Raw genomic sequence first — 19574 nt, 5'->3', positions numbered from 1 at the left:
CAGCAAGCCTTTGTCTCTTTGCAGTCAGCTCCTCTGTTGCTGATCTGCCCATTGCCTTCTTGCAATGCATTTTTACTACTTTCTCTCATAAACTGCCTTGGTAAATTCTTTTTTTTTTTTTTTTTTTTTTTTTTTTGAGATTGAGTCTCACTTATTCTGTCACCCAGGCTAGAGTGCACTGGCATGAACTCGGCTCACTACAACCACTACCTGCCTGGTTCAAGGGATCCTCCCTCCTCAGCCTCCCAAGTAGCTGGAATTACAAGCATGTTCCACCACACCCAGCTAATTTTTGTATTTTTAGTAGAGATGGGTTTTCACCATGTTGGCCAGGCTGGTTTCAAACTCCTGAGCTCAACTGATCTGCCCACCTTGGCCTCCCAAAGTGCAGGGATTACAGGAGTGAACCACAGTGCCCAACCTGCCTTGGTAAATTCTTGTTATCAACCGCATCACCAGCCTCAGATAGTTGCTACCTGCAACAACTCATTCTTAAATCTAAGTTTATTCTGAATCTATTTTATTTTCTTTCACTGTTATCTATTATTAGTATTCATTTCACTTGATAACATCTATTTCCAGAATCAAAATAGAACTGAGACAAGGAGAGAGAAGGAAAAATATATATAATGTAGTATTACAGAATTAGAAATAGGGTTAATTACTAAAAAAAAAAGTTTGCAATAGAATTAAATAAGTTGCGGGTAGTGACAAATATAGAAAAAGAAGTATTTCTCTGGAGGAAAGGAAGTAGATCTTGGAGGAAGTCTTTAGAGAGAAAAAAATGAGCTGAGAGCACTAATTAGCTGTATATGACCTCAGGGAAGTCACTTAACCTCTCTGGGGATGATTCTACTTTACAGATTTTTTTGGTATGTTAAATGAAAGAATTGAATTAAATGAGCGCAGAGCATTCTATTAAAGTACAATATAATAATTAATATTCCCAGGTCATCCAGAAAAGTCTAATTTGTGTTCTCTGTATTTTAACAAAGCTGAGAAGTTTGGAAAACATTTGTCACGATAAATCGTTATTGATATATTGAGTGTCCACCTTGTGCAAGTAGTGTCCTAGGCAATATACTTTCATTGTCTTGTTTAATTCATACTTTAATTAATTAATGGATTTTATAACTTGAATAATTGGATCAATTAAAAATGTCTTAACATGTGTGTTATTTTATATTATATATATCTCTTTATATATGGATATATAGATAATATATAGATATATATATCTTTATTTTTATCATAATAATGTAATATTATTGCAGAAAACCAGGAAAATAGAGAAAATTACACACAAAAAAGTAATCTTACCACTCTGAAAGCAACTATTAACATTTTGAAGCATATCTGTTGAATATAGACACATATTAGTTATGATTTTTTAAATAAAATAAAATTGAGGCCAAATTCAACATATTTCTCTCCTGTTTCTATTTTCAAAAATGTGCTTTTTCAGTAACCATATAGTATTCCATTTTATAAATATAAAGGACTAGATAATCCTTTTTTGTTGGCCATAAATAAAAGTTTGATACCAATGATGTAAACTTTAGTTACACCAAAAATTCCTCAGGGCAATGTCCCCAGAGGAAACAGATGGCACATAGTCAGGGTCCCCAGAGGAAACAGATGGCACATAGGAAGAGGGTAATTTGAGAAGTGTTGAATACAAGAACTATTTACAAAGGAGTGGGCAGTGATTAGGGGAACCAGAAGTAATAATGTGGTATGTGACAGCACTGTTGATGGCACTCCTTAGCCTGGAGGAGCAAGAGGAGGGAGCAGTTCCTAGAACTTGGAGACAAAGGAACCTCCATGGAGACAGCTGCCTGACAAAAGCTGTAGCTGGTACTTGGTTGAGGGAGTAGTCAGCCTGCAGTGACCCAGCTTGGAGGTGCAGGGGATAAACACCTTGACACCCTCATTTGCTCTGAGGGCCAGGGAGGCCAGGGAGATATTGGTGTAGTCCACACAGATCAGCCTCCTTGGCCATAAGGCATGGCAGAGAAAAGTGAAGAGTGCATCAGAAGGAGCAAATGGAGCTCTGAACACACACTTTTGCTTTGATCACGCTTACTTGGCAGAATTCATCTTTGTAATGACTTGATCTGAGAGTCAGAGATAGTTTCTCTTTAAGAAGTGATGTTAAATCTGAGACCTAGAGGATGTGTAGGTGCTAAGAATATGAAGAACAAGGAAAATAATACATGAAGTGGGGGAATAGCATGTGCAAAGTCCCTGAGGTAGAAGGGTGTTTTTAAGGAACTGAAAGAAGCCCAGTGGGTAAGACAGAAAGACAAAGGGAAGAGAACAAAGTAAAATAGAGTGAAGATTTTGGCAGGGCAATCTTGTAGGTCCCACTAAGGATTTTGGCCTTTATCCTTGAAACAAAAGTAAATCATTGACAGGTGTTAGGATCAGATGACAGATTAGATTTGCATATTAAGAATATTATTATTCTGCTCTGGGGAGAATGGCTTGGCAGACAAACAAAAATGAAATTGAGGTGGGTATAGCATTAATCCAGGTAAAAGTTTGGATTAAGGTGCTGGTGGAGATGGTGTGACACAGACAGGTTTGAGAAATGTGGGGAACATAAAATTGACAAAAATTGATAATATATTGGATATGGGAATGTAAGGGTGGGGATAGTGTCAAAGAATCTACTAGAATACTCTGCTTGCTTATAAAACTGGGTGGATGGAGCCAGGCATAGTGGTTCACGCCTGTAATCCCAGCACTTCGGGAGGCCGAGGCAGGTGGATCATCTGAGGTCAGGAGTTTGAGACCAGCCTGGCCAACATGGTGAAACCCCATTTCTACTAAAAATACAAAAATCAGCTGGGTGTGGTGGCACATGCCTGTAATCCCAGCTGCTCAGGAGGCTGAGGCAAGAGAATCGCTTGAACTCGGGAGGAGGAGGTTGCAGTGAGCTGAGATCATGCCACTGCACTCCAGCCTGAGTGACAGAGTGAGACTCCATTTCAAAAAAAAAACAAACCAAAACTGGATGAATGAAAAGCTTTTTGGAACTGGGAAAGTATAAAACAGTGTATATAGATAGATAGTTTAGCTATTTTTTTTTCTTTTCTTTTTTTTTTTCTTTTTTTTGAGACGGAGTCTCACTCTGTCGCCCAGGCTGGAGTGCAGTGGCGCAGTCTCGGCTCACTGCAAGCTGCGCCTCCCCGGTTCACGCCATTCTCCTGCCTCAGCCTCCCGAGTAGCTGGGACTACAGGCGCCCGCCACCAAGCCCGGCTAATTTTTTGTATTTTTAGTAGAGACGGAGTTTCACCGTGTTAGCCAGGATGGTCTGCATCTCCTGACCTCGTGATTCGCCCGACTCGGCCTCCCAAAATGCTGGGATTACAGGCATGAGCCACTGCGCCGGACCAGTTTGGCTATTTCTTAATGAGTTAAAGACTGTATATTCTAGAAATAAAGTGGTGTGAAGCTGAACAATGGGAACGGAAACCATTTCTACAATTTAACACTTGTTAAACAATCAGAGAAGTGGTAGGTGTCGGTAGGAAGAACTGGGAGAGAGGGTAGAGGACTGACATGAAGCAGATATTGAGGAAAGAGGAATTCATGCGATAATGGCCCAGGTTGCTGCAGATGTGAGAAACTATTCAACTTTTGATAAAACATAATCGAAAAAAAATAGTTTGGCACAAAAATACAAATAAGAAAGCAAAACAAAATTACTACTTTTCTTCCTTTCTTTCCCTCCCTCCCCCTCCCTGTTCTCTCTCTCTCTATCCCTGGGGACCAGCGTCAGGATCAAAGATCTGCCTTGGACAGTCCCCAATCCCTAGCTATTTGCTCCTTTGTTGAGTGCCCCCTTTCCTCACCTTATCTTATGAAAAGCGTCCCAAGACGCTTTTCCTAGAGTGTGAGCTCCTAGAAAGCGGACTTAGCATATTTTTGTATGCTATATATCGCATAGCCCACTGTACAGAGGAACTGCTCATTTATGTATCTTATTTTGAGGTAAATCTGAATCTTACCTGGGCCAGACTCCGTGTTAGGATCTGGGTATTCAACTGTGAGGGGACTCAATTGTGAGCAAGACCTTGTCTCTACCTTCCTAGATCATACAGTCTTAGGAGTACATTGACATTTTAAAAAAAGGCCATTACATGACCCTGAGATGAATGCGGATGGGGTAAGTACTGGTCCTCAGGAGAACAGAGGAGCATGGAATGGTAACCCTAGAGACAACCTGGTGCCATTCCTGCTGGGTGCAGACATCTCCTCTATGAATTTTGGCGGTGGGGGTGAGAGGATAGGGAAGTGAGGGTTGTGGGCAAGGAGGGAGGTTCAAGGAACCTCTTTCACATCCCCTAGTCCCCTTTTCCGGCATGAACGGCTGTATCTATCCAATGCGGGTACGCAGGGAGCACAGTCTTTGTGCTAGGTGGGTGCCAGCACACAGCAGTCACTGACACTGTACAGACTTCAGGAGTAAATGGATGGATGGATGAAACACTTGGGCAATCGAAACTTTTTGCGATTCCTTCCATTTGACAAGTAAGGGTCACGCCATTCATTCTGCAACCCAAAGCCCGCGAAGCCCTGCGGCTTACACAGAGGCCCCGCCCCTCCCGCCCGGCTCGGCGTCCCTCAGCTGCGGCCGCACAGCCGCTCTGGGAGACACGCGGAAAGGTGGTCAAATTCCGGGTCACAGTGCGCTTGCGTAGGGGGAGCCAGTGGCTAAGAAGGGGAGGAGCCCGCGAAGCTTAGACTGCAGTGACAAGGAAAACACGGAAGGGATCTGAGCAGGAGTCCGCTAGGGCTCTGTGGGGTTAGTGCTCTTGGGGCCGTTTAGTGGGTGTCCGAGGAGTACTCAAAGAGAACCCATCAGAGACTGACCTGAGTTTACACACGATGCGTCTTTTACTGCTCACATCAAGTCTATTGATTTTGCTTTTTTTTTTTTTTAAATTAACGTTAGTGGTCAAGAACTGGTGCTTTGCAGTAAGACAGATCAAGATTCCAGTGTCTAGTGTGACTACGGGTGTCCTTGGGCAAGTTATCTGTCCAAGTTTCAATCGCTACCTGTATAAAATGGAGTTGATTATAGTTGTGTGCATCACAGGGATTTTGTGACGTCGTATGTATCAAGGTCTTAGCTCAGTGCCTGGTACACAGAAAAAGCCCAGTAAATGGCAAGTGCTATTCTAACCGTTGTCATGAGGTTGGAGGATCGCTTGAGCCTGGGAGGCTGAGGCTTCAGTGAACCGTGATCGCGCCACTGCCCTTCAGCCTGGGCAAAAGAGGAAAACCCTGTCACAAAAACAAAAAACAAAAACAAACAAACAAACAAAAAAAGCCCAGGAGAAACAAACCAAATGTCCCTGCATAAATGATAAACAAAATGTGGTATATACGGAATCTTATTCAACCTTTAAAAAGAGTGAACTTCTGATGCAAGTTGCAACATGAATAAACCTTGAAGACACTATGCTAAGTGAAATAAACCATACACAAAAGAACACATGTTGTATGATTCCAGTTCCATGAAGTATCTGGAATAGTCAAATATTATACACAAAGACAGAACATAGAATAATGGTTACCTGAGGCTGAAGGTAGGGCAGAAATGAGGAGTTAGTGTTTAACGAGTGCAGAGTTTAGGATGATGAAAACGTCTGGATGGATGGCGAAAATGGTCGCACAGCCATGTGAATGCACTTAATGCCACTGAACTGTACACTTAAAAATGGTTGAAATGGGCCGGGCGCAGTGGCTCAGGCCTGTAATCCTAGCACTTTGGGAGACCCAGGCGGGAGAATCACGAGGTCAGGAGTTCGAAATCAGTCTGACCAACATGGTGAAACCCTGTCTCTACTAAAAATACAAAAATTAGCTGGGCGTGGTGGTGCGCACCTGTAATCCCAGCTACTCAGGAGGCTGAGGCAAGAGAATCGCTTGAACGCGGGAGGCGGAGGTTGCAGTGAGCCGAGATAGCGCCACTGCACTCCAGCCTGGGCGACAGAGCAAGACTCCGCCTCCAAACCAAAACAAAACAAAAAAATTGTTAAAATGGTAAATTTTATGTATATTTTACCACATAAAGAAAAGGAAAGGAAAGAAGCCCAGGAGAAAGCAGCGCACAGCGGGAGTGCATGGCAGCTCAGCTCAACAATGCCGTCCGGCGCTTAGGGTCCTTCTATCTTTCAGTTCACCACTCCCTGCATGTGACTTTTGTCCTTGTGGTCGTAAGATGATTGCTGCTTCTCGAGGAATTGTGTACATGTATTAGATAAGAAAAGCCAAAAGTCATCTTCTTGTGAAGTTTTATATTTTCATTCAAAAGAAGGAGTCTAAGGGAATGTCTGCCTACTACTCGTTGACAAGAAGTTTATCACGTGACCTCTTAACAGGAAAGTTACTTTTCAAGTGTCTAAAATATAGAATAGCACAATAAGGGGGAGCTGTGAGGTCCCCCTTATTGTGCCATTGTATAAATACTTGAAAGGTAATTTCAAGTATCTAAAGTATAGAATTTTCAAGTATAGAAAATTTGAGGCCGGATGTGGTGGCTCACGCCTGTAATCCCAGCACTTTGGGAGGCCAAAGTGAATGGATCACCTGAGGTCAGGAGTTTGAGACCTACTTAGCCAATATGGTGAAACCCCATCTCCATTAAAAATACAAAAAAATTAGCCGGGCATGGTGGTGCGTGCCTGTCATCGAGCCGACATCGCTCCACTGCACTCCAGCCTGGGAGACAGAGAGAGACTTTGTCTAAAAAAAAAAAAAAAAAAAAAAAAAAAAAGGAAGAAAATTTTAGTAGCCAGATTTTCAGTGAATGTCCCACAAACATAGAGGTTTGTTTTACTTTTTTCCATAAATGTGCTTATACTGCATATTATTTTTTGCAACTTGCTATTTTTTCTTAGCAATATGATTTACAATTCCTCAGTTCCTTTAGCAGCTGCAAAATACTCGTTTCTAAGGCACGCTTTTTAATTCACATTTTATGGTCTCTCAAATTGGTATGCATCTTACAGTTGCTGACAGCTAGCTAGGCAGCAATAGTGATGTAATTGTCATTGCCTGCTGGGTAGGCATCAGAACTTGCAGAATGGAGGTTAGCAGCCTGGCATATTGATGATTCTGAGTCTAAACATTATACAGAAGGGTCAGACTCTGAAAAGAGGATTTAGCTATATGGTAATCAATTTATTTCATGAATCCTTTTAATTTATGCATAAGGATTATATGGAATTAAATATGTCTTAAGCCTTAATTAGCTTATTCAATAAGTATAAAATAAAAATTATAAATGGCAAGAAAACTTTGTGTCATAGCTTAATTAGGATCATTTTTATTTCTGGATGTGTAAAATAATGAAGGCTATAGTGGGTCACATCCTCTAGTCAATGAAATATGGTGTTTTTTAAAATTATTATTATTATTTTTATTTTTTGGAGACGGAATCTTGCTCTGTCACCCAGACTGGAGTGCAGTGACGCGATCTCGGCTCACTGCAAACTCTGCCTCCGGGGTTCACGCCATTCTCCTGCCTCAGCCTCCCGAGTAGCTGGGACTACAGGCGCCCGCCACCTCGCCCGGCTAATTTTTTGTATTTTTAGTAGAGACGGGGTTTCACCGTGTTAGTCAGGATGGTCTTGATCTCGTGACCTCACAATCCGCCCGCCTCGGCCTCCCAATGTGCTGGGATTACAGGCGTGAGCCACCGCGCCTGGCCGAAATACAGTGTTCTAAATATGACTATTCCATAGCTTATTTAATCATTTCCTTTTGGATAGATGTTAGGTTTTACTTTTTTTTTTTTTTTTTTTTTTTTTTTTTTTTTTTTTTTTTTTTTTAGTGATGCTTTAGGAAACCCTTGTGCATGCCCTTTTTTCCATATGTGAAAGTAGTAGTTCTCTAGATACCTAGGAATACACATTTTAACATTTTGAGAGAAACTGCCCTTTAAAAAGGTCCTATCAATGTACACTTCCACGAAAGAACCCATTTTTTCCAACCAGTTTTAAATTTTGGTGAATCTAGTATCTGAAAATAGTACCTCATTGTTTTGATTTTGTCTTTTTGTGTTGTTAAGGGTGTCTATAACATATAAGCCAATTTTTAAAAATCAACTTTTTATTTTTGTGTAGTTTTAGATTTACAGAAAAACTGTGTAGAACAGAGTACTCCTATATATCCCACACCTAGTTTCTCTATTGTTAATATCTTACATTAGAATGGTATCTTTGTCACAATCAATGAACCAATACTGATACATTATTATTAACTAAAGCCCATATTTTGTTCAGATTTTCTTCATTTTTGCCTAATGTCCTTTTTCTGTTGGACAGTCCCATTTGAAATAGCACATTAAACGTAATCATCATGTCTTCTGTGCCCCTCTTGGTTGTGAAAATTTCTCAGACTTTTATTGTTTTTGATAGCCTTGATGTTTTCAGGAGTACTAATTAGGTATTTTGTAGAATGTTTCTCAGTTGGGATTTGTTTGGTGTTTTTCTAATCACTGGACTGGAGTTTGGGTTTGGGGGCGGAAACCCGAAGAGGTAAGTGGTATCACTCTGATCATACCATTTCAAGGGTACAGACAGTTCACATGACTTGTCACTAGTGGTACTAACCTTGATCATCTGACTGAAATAGCATTTGTCAGATTTCTCCATGGTAAAGTTACTCTTTTTTTCCCCCTTTTCTATAATGTATCCTTTCAAAGGAAGTCACTGCACAATCCATACTTAAGGAGTGGGGAGTTATGCTCCATCACCTTAAGGATGGAATAGCTTTTTTTTGGAATTCTTCTGCATGGAAGATTTGCTTACTCTTCCCTATTATTTAATTAATTAATATATTTATTCGATCATTTATTTGTACAGTATGGACTCATGGTTATTTATCGTATACTTTGAGTTACATTAAGAATTCAATGCTACTTCAGCCAGGTGCGGTGGCTCATGCTTGTAATCCCAGCACTTTGGGAGGCTGAGGCAGGTGGATCACAAGGTCAGGAGTTCCAGACCAGCCTGGCCAACACAGTGAAACCCTGTCTCTACTGAAAATTCAAAAATTAGCTGGGTGTGGTGGTGCACACCTGTAATCCCAGCTACTTGGGAGGCTGAGGCAGGAGAATCTCTTGAATCCAGGAGGCGGAGGTGGCAGTGAGCCGAAAGCACGCCACTGCACTCCAGCCTGGGAAACGAGAGTGAAACTGTCTCCAAAAACAAAACAAAACAAAACAAAACAAAACAACGAATTCAGTGCTACTTTCTTTTGTTGCTCAAATGGTTCTAGTTTTGGCCATTGGGACTACCTTCAGTAAACTCCTGTGTCCCTTCAACACATCTCTTTTATCTATTAGAAGAGCTAATATAAAATAAATATTTTAGCTCTTCTTTACTTTTGTTTTTGTTTTTTTGTTTGTTTGTTTGAGATGAAGCCTCACTCTTGTACCCCAGGCTGGAGTGCAGTGGTGTGATCTCGGCTCACTGCAACCTCTGCCTCCTGGGTTCAATCAATTCTCCTGCCTCAGTCTCCCAAGTAGCTGGGATTACAAGCCCTGCCACCATGCCTGGATAATTTTTGTACTTTTAATAGAGACGGGGCTTCACCATGTTGACCATGCTAGTCTCGAACTCCTGACCTCAGGTGATCCAACCGCCTCGGCCTCCCAAAGTGCTGGGATTACAGGCGTGAGCCAATGCACCCAGCCAGCTCTTCCTTACTTTCTAACATTACAAAATGCACAATGTTTATCTTATGTATTTCCTACCCTAGCCCTTGAATCAGCCATTTTTTCAAATAATCCTGGTCCCTTTTATTGGAGAATGGTATTAGAAATCAGTATCTGGGCACTGTGTGTATAGAAATGAATTTTTACATAGTTATATTTATGAACCTTGTCCTGTATGGCTTTGCTTTTAGTATTTTACATAAGAAAGTACAGTAAGTCCTCACTTAATGTTGTCAATAGGCCCTTGGAAACTGTAACTTTCAGCAAAACAGCACATAAGAAAACACATTTTTTTCTCATCAAAATTAGAAGAAAACGATGTTGAAAGACACGTTATTCAAGGATCTGCTGTCTGTATTTCCTTTTCTGATAACACAAAGAAGTGCTGTATTTTATTTTAATACCTAGCTAATGTTTTTTACATGCAGCTTTAAAATGCATCTGGAATCTTTCTTTTTACGTGATGCAGAGTAGGAATGTTATTTCTCTGTAAACAGGTAATTCATTATCTCAACTCCATTTGCAGACTGATCAGTCTTTTCCTCTGTGGTCTAAATGTATGATATTTCTACATGTCCAAGTCTTTTCAGGGCTTTATTTTATTCTTTGAGTTTAATTGTCTAATCTTGTATAGAGACATGCAGATTTAATTTCTATAAGTTTGTAGGATACTATCTGATAGAATGAGTGCCATCTTGAATCTTTTGCAAAATTTCTTCACTATTCTTGAATATTTTCTCTTGGAGATAAATTTTAGAAACAACTTGTCAAATTGCACATTTACCATGTGCAGTTTTAGCCATTGTCAATTTTATTTTGGATTAATTCTTTCTACCAGAAATATTTATTATAAATTGGACACAATACTGATAGTTTATATTTATATATTTAATTCTTAACTTATGAAAACACTGTAAGCAAACACTTTCAGATGCTCCAGAAGAATAACATCATCTTGTCATCCTCCATTGGTCTCTTGCTTTTTTAGCTTTGTCTATATATACTAATTGCTCATTTTGTGGTAGAGTTAAGAACAATAGGTTAAATTAAAACGTCCTTCGCTGGTCAGGCACCGTGACTTATGACTGTAATCCCAACACTTTGAGAGGCAAAGGCAGGAAGATTGGGAGGCCAAGGTAGGAGGATTGCTTGAGGCCAGGAGTTTGATGCCAGCCTGGGCAACATAGCAAGACCCCATCTCTAATTTTTTTTTTTAAATTAGCTAAGCTCAGTGGTACTCTCCTGCAGTCCCAGCTACTTGAGAGGCTTGAGCCTAAGAGTTTGAGGCTTCAGTGAGCTATGATCATGCCATATGCCACTGTACTCCATCCTGGGTAACAGAGCGATACCCTGTCTCTAATAAATAAATAAATAAAAGTCCAACATGTCCTTGTGTGGGAATGTGCCCAGGACTAAAATGTTTACCAGGTTTAAAACTGTGGAGTCAAAATGGCTTGCCCAAACCAAACCAAACCAAAAATCATCAAACCAACAAAAATGTACATCAATGCAATGCTTTATCAGTCTTATGAAATGCTTCAGCTTATTGATGCATTTTTCTGTTGATGAACTTTAAGTTGTTTTCAATGTTTCTCTCTCTCTCTCCTTGCTTTCTTTCTCTCTCTTTCTTGCTTTCCTTCTCCATCTCTCTCCCTCCCTCCCTCTTTTCTCTCTCCCTTCCTCCTGCCTTCCTCTATTGTCCATAATCAAAGCTGCAATGAACATGGCTCTTGGTAATCACAGGCAAGTCTTTTTCTAGAAAAGACACCGAGAATTTCAATGGCTGAATTAGAAATTTGAGTGAAAAGATGAGGGTAGTAGCAACTGATGTTGAAACAGCTGTTAGGGATCAAAACCAAACTCTTTGTTTTTCAGACATCAATCCTCTTCCCCAAGGATTCACAGCCTCTTCATGGCAGAACGGCTCTAGAAATAAAGAACAGTTTCAAGCAAATTTATAGAAAGTAACACGGGTTTGCATCAGCAGTGGTGGCAATCTGTGCAGGCTGCTGTTGCCTCTGAGTCTAATGCTGAACCTGAAGTCGCTGTAGGTCGGCCAGATTGACAGACGGGAAGGAAACTGAATATGGACAAGGTGAAGGACAAACTAAAACCTGCGAGGACAAACTGTGGCCCACAAGGAACACTAGAACCTGCCTCTGTCTCTCACCAACTCTAACCTTGACACTCGTGCTTTCATCATGAGTCAGGACTCAGGGAAGCTAAAGGAGCTGTAGGACCCAGTGCTGCCCCATGGCATAAGGTTAGCCAGTTATCATGACACGATGTCCCACTGCCTACTGCCCAGGAAGACCTTCAGAGTGTAAAAGACATGTCTCCAGCTTCCAAATCTCCACCTTCCAAATCTCACCCAGAATGTCTCTTAGGTTCATGGCTAAGCCAGAACTATACAAGGAACAGAATTCTGGGAAACAGTACCAGGTTAGCTTAGCCAACCTGACATGGTACAAAGTTGCTGCATCTGGTGTGGAGGAGGTTTTAGAATATGTCTATGAATACTTTGCTATGGGGAAAGACAGTCACCCCTTTGTGAGGTTATTCAAACAGTCTATGGGGAAGCTCACGCAGATGATTGACGTCTGAAAAACAAAGTTTGCTTTTGATCCCTCACAGCTGTTTCAACATTAGTCGCTACTACCCTCATCTTTTCACTCAAGTTTCTAATTCAGCAACAGACAGATGGAGAGCAACTGAGCCCTCTTACCAAAAACCAGCAGTAACTTGACAGCTCTGTGTGTGTGGAGCCACCGTGGAAGTCTATTCTCCAACCCCAGGCAAGACTTCAAATGACTCTTACCCCAGGTGACATCTTGTTGGCTACCTTAGGAGAGACCTCGAGGCATAACTGTTTAGTTAAGCTACTTCCTGATCTTCAGAGCCTGTGAGATAATAAATGTTGGTTGAGTTAAGCCTCTAAATATTACAGTAATTTGCTGTATGGCAATAAGTAATTATACACCGAGGTACCAATTATTTAGAGTAATCAAGTACTCCAAAAACAAGTAGTAAAAGCTTCAGAGGCTGAGCGCAGTGGCTCACGTCTGTAATTCCAGCACTTTGGGAGGCTGAGGCGGGTGGATCACAAGATCAGGAGTTTGAGACCAGCCTGGCCAAGATGGTGAAACCCCGTCTCTACTACAAATACAAAAATTCACTGGGCGTGGTAGCATGCGCCTGTAATCCCAGCTACTTGGGAGACTGAGGCAGGAGAATCTCTTGAACCTGGGAGGTGGAGGTTGCCTCCTCCACCTTGAAGGATCTTGGAGTGAGCCAAGATCACGCCACTGCACTCTAGCCTGGGTGACAGAGCAAGACTCTGTCTCAAAAAAGAAAAAAAAAAAAAGAAAAGGAAAGGAAAGAAAAACAAACAAACAAAAACTTCAGAGTCCATGTATTACAGACTTGGAATATGTGCACCAAAACCACCTCAACATCATATTGTTTTGGCACCAGCAAGTCCAGTGGCACTACCTTGTAAGTCTAGCCATTTTAAAATCGACAAAGTGGCCCTCAGGAAAAGATGGGGTGTAGATATTTGAAATGTAGGAGTCCTGGAATTTTCATGCAGCCTGGATTTCATTCTGACTCTGTCCCCCACAACTTCCTGGCCCGCCACTCCTCTAGGTTGCTTTTCGGCTCTGGCTTTTGGGCTTCTCAACAGTTCTAACTGTAGCCTCTTATTCAGTGCTCCAATCTCCTCCTCTCATTTGCTCCCTGAACAGCTGGATTCTGCAGGCTGAGGTATTTCCATTTCTCTCAATAACCATTTATTATAAAAGATATTTGGGTATATCTGGCAATCTGAAGAATAGTTTCCATCTTATGGAAGGGGATGTTGAGATAGAAAATCAACTCTATGTGTGTATTGGTAAGATCATAGAGCGCATCACTGCTACTTCCTGAAGCTTCCTAAAAGCTATCCTTCTGCTTGGCTGTTGTTTGATGTATTTAAGAGAAATCTGCAAAAAGACAGATTGGCAGTCAGAAATTGCCTAACAGGATAACTGCACCTTGGTGGGGTCAGCACAGATCAAAAGATCAAATAGTATCCAGTTCTCCAATATGTGATGATAATAGTTAATATTTATATAGAAAACATCAAATTGATTTACATATATAAATTCATTTCGTCCTCTCAACAATTCTGTGATGTAGGTACTCTGCTTTATAAGATCACTTACTTTTTTTTTTGAGACAAAGTCTCGGTCTGTAGCCTAGCTGGAGTGCAGTGGCGTGATCTGGGCTCACTGCAACCTCTGCCTTCCGGGTTTAAGCAATTCTCCTGCCTCAGCCTCTTGAGTATCTGGGACTACAGGCACGCACCAACACGCCTGGCTAATTTTTGTATTTTTAGTAGAGACAGGGTTTCACCATGTTGGCCACTCTGGTCTTGAACTCCTGACCTCAAGTGATCCGCCCACTTCGGCCTCCCAAAGTGCTGGGATTACAGGCGTGAGCCACTGCACCTGGCAGGCCACCTACCATTTTATAGTAACAGATTTTCCAGGAAAGTCTCAATTTCAAAGATCTTGTTTCATTATTCTCATTAGCTATCAAAATACTTGAGAAATTGCAATATTTTAGCACCTGAACTGCATCATTCATACTGCCTCTACCATCAGAGAGTGGATCCCAAATACATTTTATATTACTTATCCTAATTTTTGGCTCAGAAAATATGGTCATATTAATAGAATGGTTTCAATGTAGTTACCTACCCATGCCAACTTCTGGCGAATACCCTCACTTACAACCCTTGTTTGTACCAGGTGGCTATTTTCGTACCAGGTGATAGTGCCCCTCCATCCCATAACAGCTGATTGGATTGGAAGTGGACTTCTAATCTGAAACTAGTCAATTCATAGATTGCCATCTTGTGTCCCAGCTTGAAACGATGGATTGAGCCCATAGGTTTTGTCTGGGTAAATATGAACCAAGAGACAAGGAGGAGGTTTCCTTGTTGACCTTGGGCTGCAGTGTCTATGATGACCAAGTACAGCGTCAGTAAGCAGAGGGAGAGCGGTATAACAATACAAAAAGACTGAGAAATAGCTGGGCGCAGTGGCTCACACCTGTAATCCCAGCACTTTGAGAGGCCAAGGCAGGTGGATCTAAGGTCAGGAGTTTGAGACCAGCCTGATCAACATGGTGATAGCCCGTCTCTACTAAAAATACAAAAATTTTCTGGGCATGGTGGCACATGCCCATAGTCCCAGCTACTTGGGAGGCTGAGGAAGGAGAATGGCTTGAACCTGGGAGCGGAGGTTGCAGTAAGTCGAGACCATGCCACTGCACTCCAGCCTGGGCAAAATAGTGAGACTCCGTCTAAAAAAAAAAAAAACTGAGATAAAAAGAAAGTTGGAGAGGCAGAGACGTAGAAAGACACACTAACTTCAAATGAGAGAGAGAGGAAAATCTGTTTCCAGTGGCTTTTTTTTTTTTCTTTTTCTTTTTGAAAAAGGGCCTGTTTCTGTGGCCCAGGCTGAAGTACTGTGGCACAATCACAGCTAACTGCAGTCTCCACCTCCCTGGGCTCAGATGATCCTCCCACCTCAGCCTCCCACCTCAGCCTCCCACCACGCCTAGCTCATTTTTGTATTTTTTGTCGAGACGGGATTTTGCTATGTTGCCCAGTCTGGTCTCAAACTCCTGGGGTCAAGAGATCCACCTGCCTCTGCCTCCCAAAGTGTGGGGATTACAGGCGTAAGCCACTGCACGAAGCCCTCAGTGGCTTTTAAGTTCCTTAAAGTCCTTCTCAATTTGGGTTCCTATCTTTCAACACCTAAGATTCAATAAACAGCCTTCTCCTGTAGCAAGTTTGGATGAGTCTCTGTTCCTTGCCACCAAAAGAGCCTGATGAAAAAAGCCTCTAATATCCATACATAATTAGACTTTGGGGAGACTGGATTTGCCAGTTAAAATCATAACAGACAGATAGATAAGCTAAACACCAATGGATTAATTTTCAAAGAGATCTGTACTTTCATCACAGAACTATAGAGTATTCGGAGTTGGATGTTCAGGGCATCTTCCCTCATTTAAGAAAATTTTGTCCTGCAGGGTGCGTTGGCTCATGCCCGTAATCCCAACACATTGGGAGGCCAAGGCGGGCAGATCATGAGGTCAGGAGTTCGAGACCAGCCTGGGCAACATGGTGAAACCCCGTCTCTACTAAAAGTACAAAAAATTAGCTGGGTGTGGTGGCCTGTAATCCCAGCTACTCAGGAGGCTGAGGCAGGAGAATTGCTTAAACCCAGGAGGCAGAGGTTGCGGTGAGCTGAGATCACACCATTGCACTCTAGCCTGGGTGACAGAGCAAGACTCTGTCTTGAGAAAAGAAAAGAAAAAAAAGGCAAGGCAAGGCATGGCAGGGCACGGCATGGCAGGGCACGGCAGGGCAGGGCAGGGCAAGGCAAGGCAAGGCAAGGCAAAGCAAAGCAAAGCAAATTTTGTTGAAACCAGGCTGGGTGCAGTGGCTCATGCCTGTAATTTCAGCACTTTCGAAGCCCAAGGTAGGAGGATTACTTGAAGCTTAGGAGTTCAAGACCAGCCTGGACAACAAAAAACCCCCCTCTCTACAAAAACAAAAATTTAAAAAATGAGTTGGGCATGGTGGTATGCTCCTGTAGTGTCAGCTACTAGGGAGGCTGAGGTGGGAGGATCACTTGAGCCCAGGAATTTGAGGCTGCAGTGAGCTATGATCACAACCTGCATTCTGACCTTGGTGACAGAGCAAGACCCTGTCTCTAAAAGGAATAAAAAAGGAAAAAAAAAAAGTCATTGAAATCAACTGCTATATCAAGACTGCTTGGTGAGCCTGGATCCTAGCAAAAAAGATACCATATGTAGAGCTAGTCTCAGCAACCTGTGGAGTGCAATGCATCACTCATCTCCATCGCGGGATCTCCTGAAGGGACCCTCCAGCATTTAAAAAAGGGACAAGTCACATGGATGAGTTCTTTGTGGTTTTCTTTTCCTAGACTCTGTGTAGACGCTGACCTTCTGTTAACACTTTCTACAAAGAAACTATAATTGCTTTATTATTGATAAAATAGCTCACATTTATTGAGTGTTTTCTATGTGTTTTCAAGAAACCTATTTAATTTGATGTAAGTGATCCAAAGTGAAGAAGAAGAAGAGGAGGAGGAGGAGAAGAAGAAGAGGTGGAGGAGGAGGAGGAGGAGGAGGAGGAGGAGGAGGAGGAGGAGGAGGAGGAGGAAAGTTGTCCAAGGTAGCACGCAGAACTAAGTCAGGGATCAAGGAGAGAGCTGGGAAGGCAGCCACCACATTGAAGGCCTGAGTAGTTACCCTGCCACATTAGTTTTTAAGATAGTCTGCTCTCTTAATTTGAGGAGAGACGCATGACTAAATATGAGTTTCCCACTTCTCCTTAGCAGCACTTCTACATGTGGCTGATGTCAATCACCATTATTTATTTATTTATTACAGCATTAAATTTTTTATTTTTAAATTTTTATCTGTTTATTTATTTATTTTGAGACCAGGTTATGAGACTGGCTAATTTTTGTATTTTTGGTAGAGATGGGGTTTTGCCACATTGCCCAGGCTGGTCTTCAACTCCTAGGCTCAAGCTATCCACATGCTTCAGCCCCCCAAAGTGCTGGGATTACAGGCATGAGCCACAATCATCATTATTTAAATCAATAAAATAACACTGACCATTTGTTGAAGTTAAGACTAGAAGCTTTTATCTACCCAGGCAGGTAGGCATCATATTCCCATCTTAGAAATGAGAAAACTGAGATTCAGGAGCTTAGTTCACGTTTATCTACTGCTTTTTCCACACTGTATCACTTTATCAATCAAATTTCCAATCTGAATTGACCTTCTAATTTCACACCCCAATAGTTTTCCCTTGACTGTATCTGCATTTAAGATGGGAATCTTCATAGACTTATAACATGGCACTAAGTGGAAAACAAGTGGAAATGATGTACAGCCTTGGCTTTCAGTGTGGTATCATAGTTTGTTTGCTAGTACGTTGTAGCAACTCCCCTGGCATAATTTTAGTTTCCAGGCTCTCTGGACAATTTCAAGGCCTCCTGGCCATCAGACAAATTATTATTAAAATAATGAATGAGACACCTGTAATCCCAGCACTTTGGGAGGCTGAGGTGGGTGGACTACTTGAGGTCAGGAGTTTGAGACCAGCCTGGCCAACATGGCAAAACCTTGTCTCTACTAAAATTACAAAAGTTATCTGGGCGTGGTGGCACATGCCTATAGTCCCATCTACTCAGGAGGCTGAGGCAGGAGAATTGCTTGAACCCAGGAGGCAGAGGTTGCAGTGAGCCGAGATTGCACCATTGCACTCCAGCCTGGGCGAGAGTGTGACTCTGTCTCAAAAAAAAAAAAAAAAAAAAAAAAGAAAGAAAGAAAAGAAAAGAAATAAAGAATGAGGACCAGTATAGCTCTTAGCTTAAGGTCTTTATTTTTATTGGCGTTTCTGTCCCGGTTTGTTTTTTGAGGAAAGAAAGGGTTGCGTGATTCTTTGAACATAGTGAAGACCTAGATCAGCTTTTATTTTAGGGCTATGGATAGTGGGAGTTGGGAGGGCAAGCAACAGTCTCAAAAATGTTCAAGGAGTAAAACACAAAAACGGAAAATTGCAAGTGTTGGCAAGGTTGTGGAAACTTGGAACCCTCAAACATTGCTGGTGGAAATGTAAAATGATTCATTCAGCTGCTGTGGAAAACTTTTTGGCAGTTCCTGGAAAAGTTAAACATAGAATTACCCTATGACCTAGAAAGTCCACTCCTAGGTATGTATCCAAAAGAACTGGGAACAGGTACTGAAATATGTGTACAGGCATGTTCAGAGCAGCACTATTCACAATGGCCAAAAGGTGGAAATAACCCAAATATCTATCAAGGGATGAATGAATAAACAAATTGTAATATACACATACAATGGGATATTAATCAGTCATAAAAACGAATGAAGTACTGATGCACGCCTCAACATGGGTGAATCTTAAATACAGGCTAAGTCAAAGAAACGACACAAAAGGCCGCATATTGTATGGTTCCATTTATATGAAATATCCAGAAAAAGTAAACTCACAGAGACAGAAAATAGCTGAGTGGTTGCCAGGGTCTGGAGGAAGGAGGGACTGGGGAATTACTGCTTAATGGAGTGATCCATGTTTCAGAACTAGATAGAAGTAGTGGTTGCTCAACATTATGAATGTAACAAATGCCACTGAATCGTTCGCTTTTAAATGGTTTATGTCTTGTGAATTTCACCTCAAAAAAAAAAAAAAAAAAAAAAAAAAAAGTTAAAAAGCCCTCTCTGCCTTTCTCTGGGCTTGGAATCTTCCCAATGGATCCAGGGCAAAAGAAACATTCAGCCAACTCTGTTTGCGGAAGGGGCAAAGGGTGGCTTGTCCCGACAGTTTGAGCCGTTGTGCATGCATTTACACACGCATTAATTCCAACTGAGTCAGCACAGTGTCCAAGAGAGGTCCTGGGCTCCAGTGAGCACAGTCGCTGTCCTGGGGGAGGCACATTCCGCAAATTAACAGAAGTGTGTGATAAACTCAGCATAGGGAGATTGGCTGTCCCAAGTATCAAGGAGCCCTAAAAGAAAAGGGCCTATTTCAGTCGAGGGACCTGGACTGAAGTAACTCGTGCCCATGGCCGCCGAATCCCGTGTGACAAATGTATTCTTCTGTTGTTAATAGAAATAAAAGTTTTTCGGGCCCCTTCAGGAGCGCCTCTGCAAAGGTGGGGGGAAAAGGCAACTAAATCAGTACGGGGACTTCAGCCCGAGGATGTCAGGAGCGGGGTCGGTGCG

The sequence above is a fragment of the Macaca thibetana genome, chromosome 15 (assembly GCF_024542745.1).
Source record: "Macaca thibetana thibetana isolate TM-01 chromosome 15, ASM2454274v1, whole genome shotgun sequence".
NCBI classification, from domain to species: domain Eukaryota; kingdom Metazoa; phylum Chordata; class Mammalia; order Primates; family Cercopithecidae; genus Macaca; species Macaca thibetana.
The sequence above is the reverse complement of the archived record's forward strand: the minus strand, read 5'-3'. Positions refer to the sequence as shown.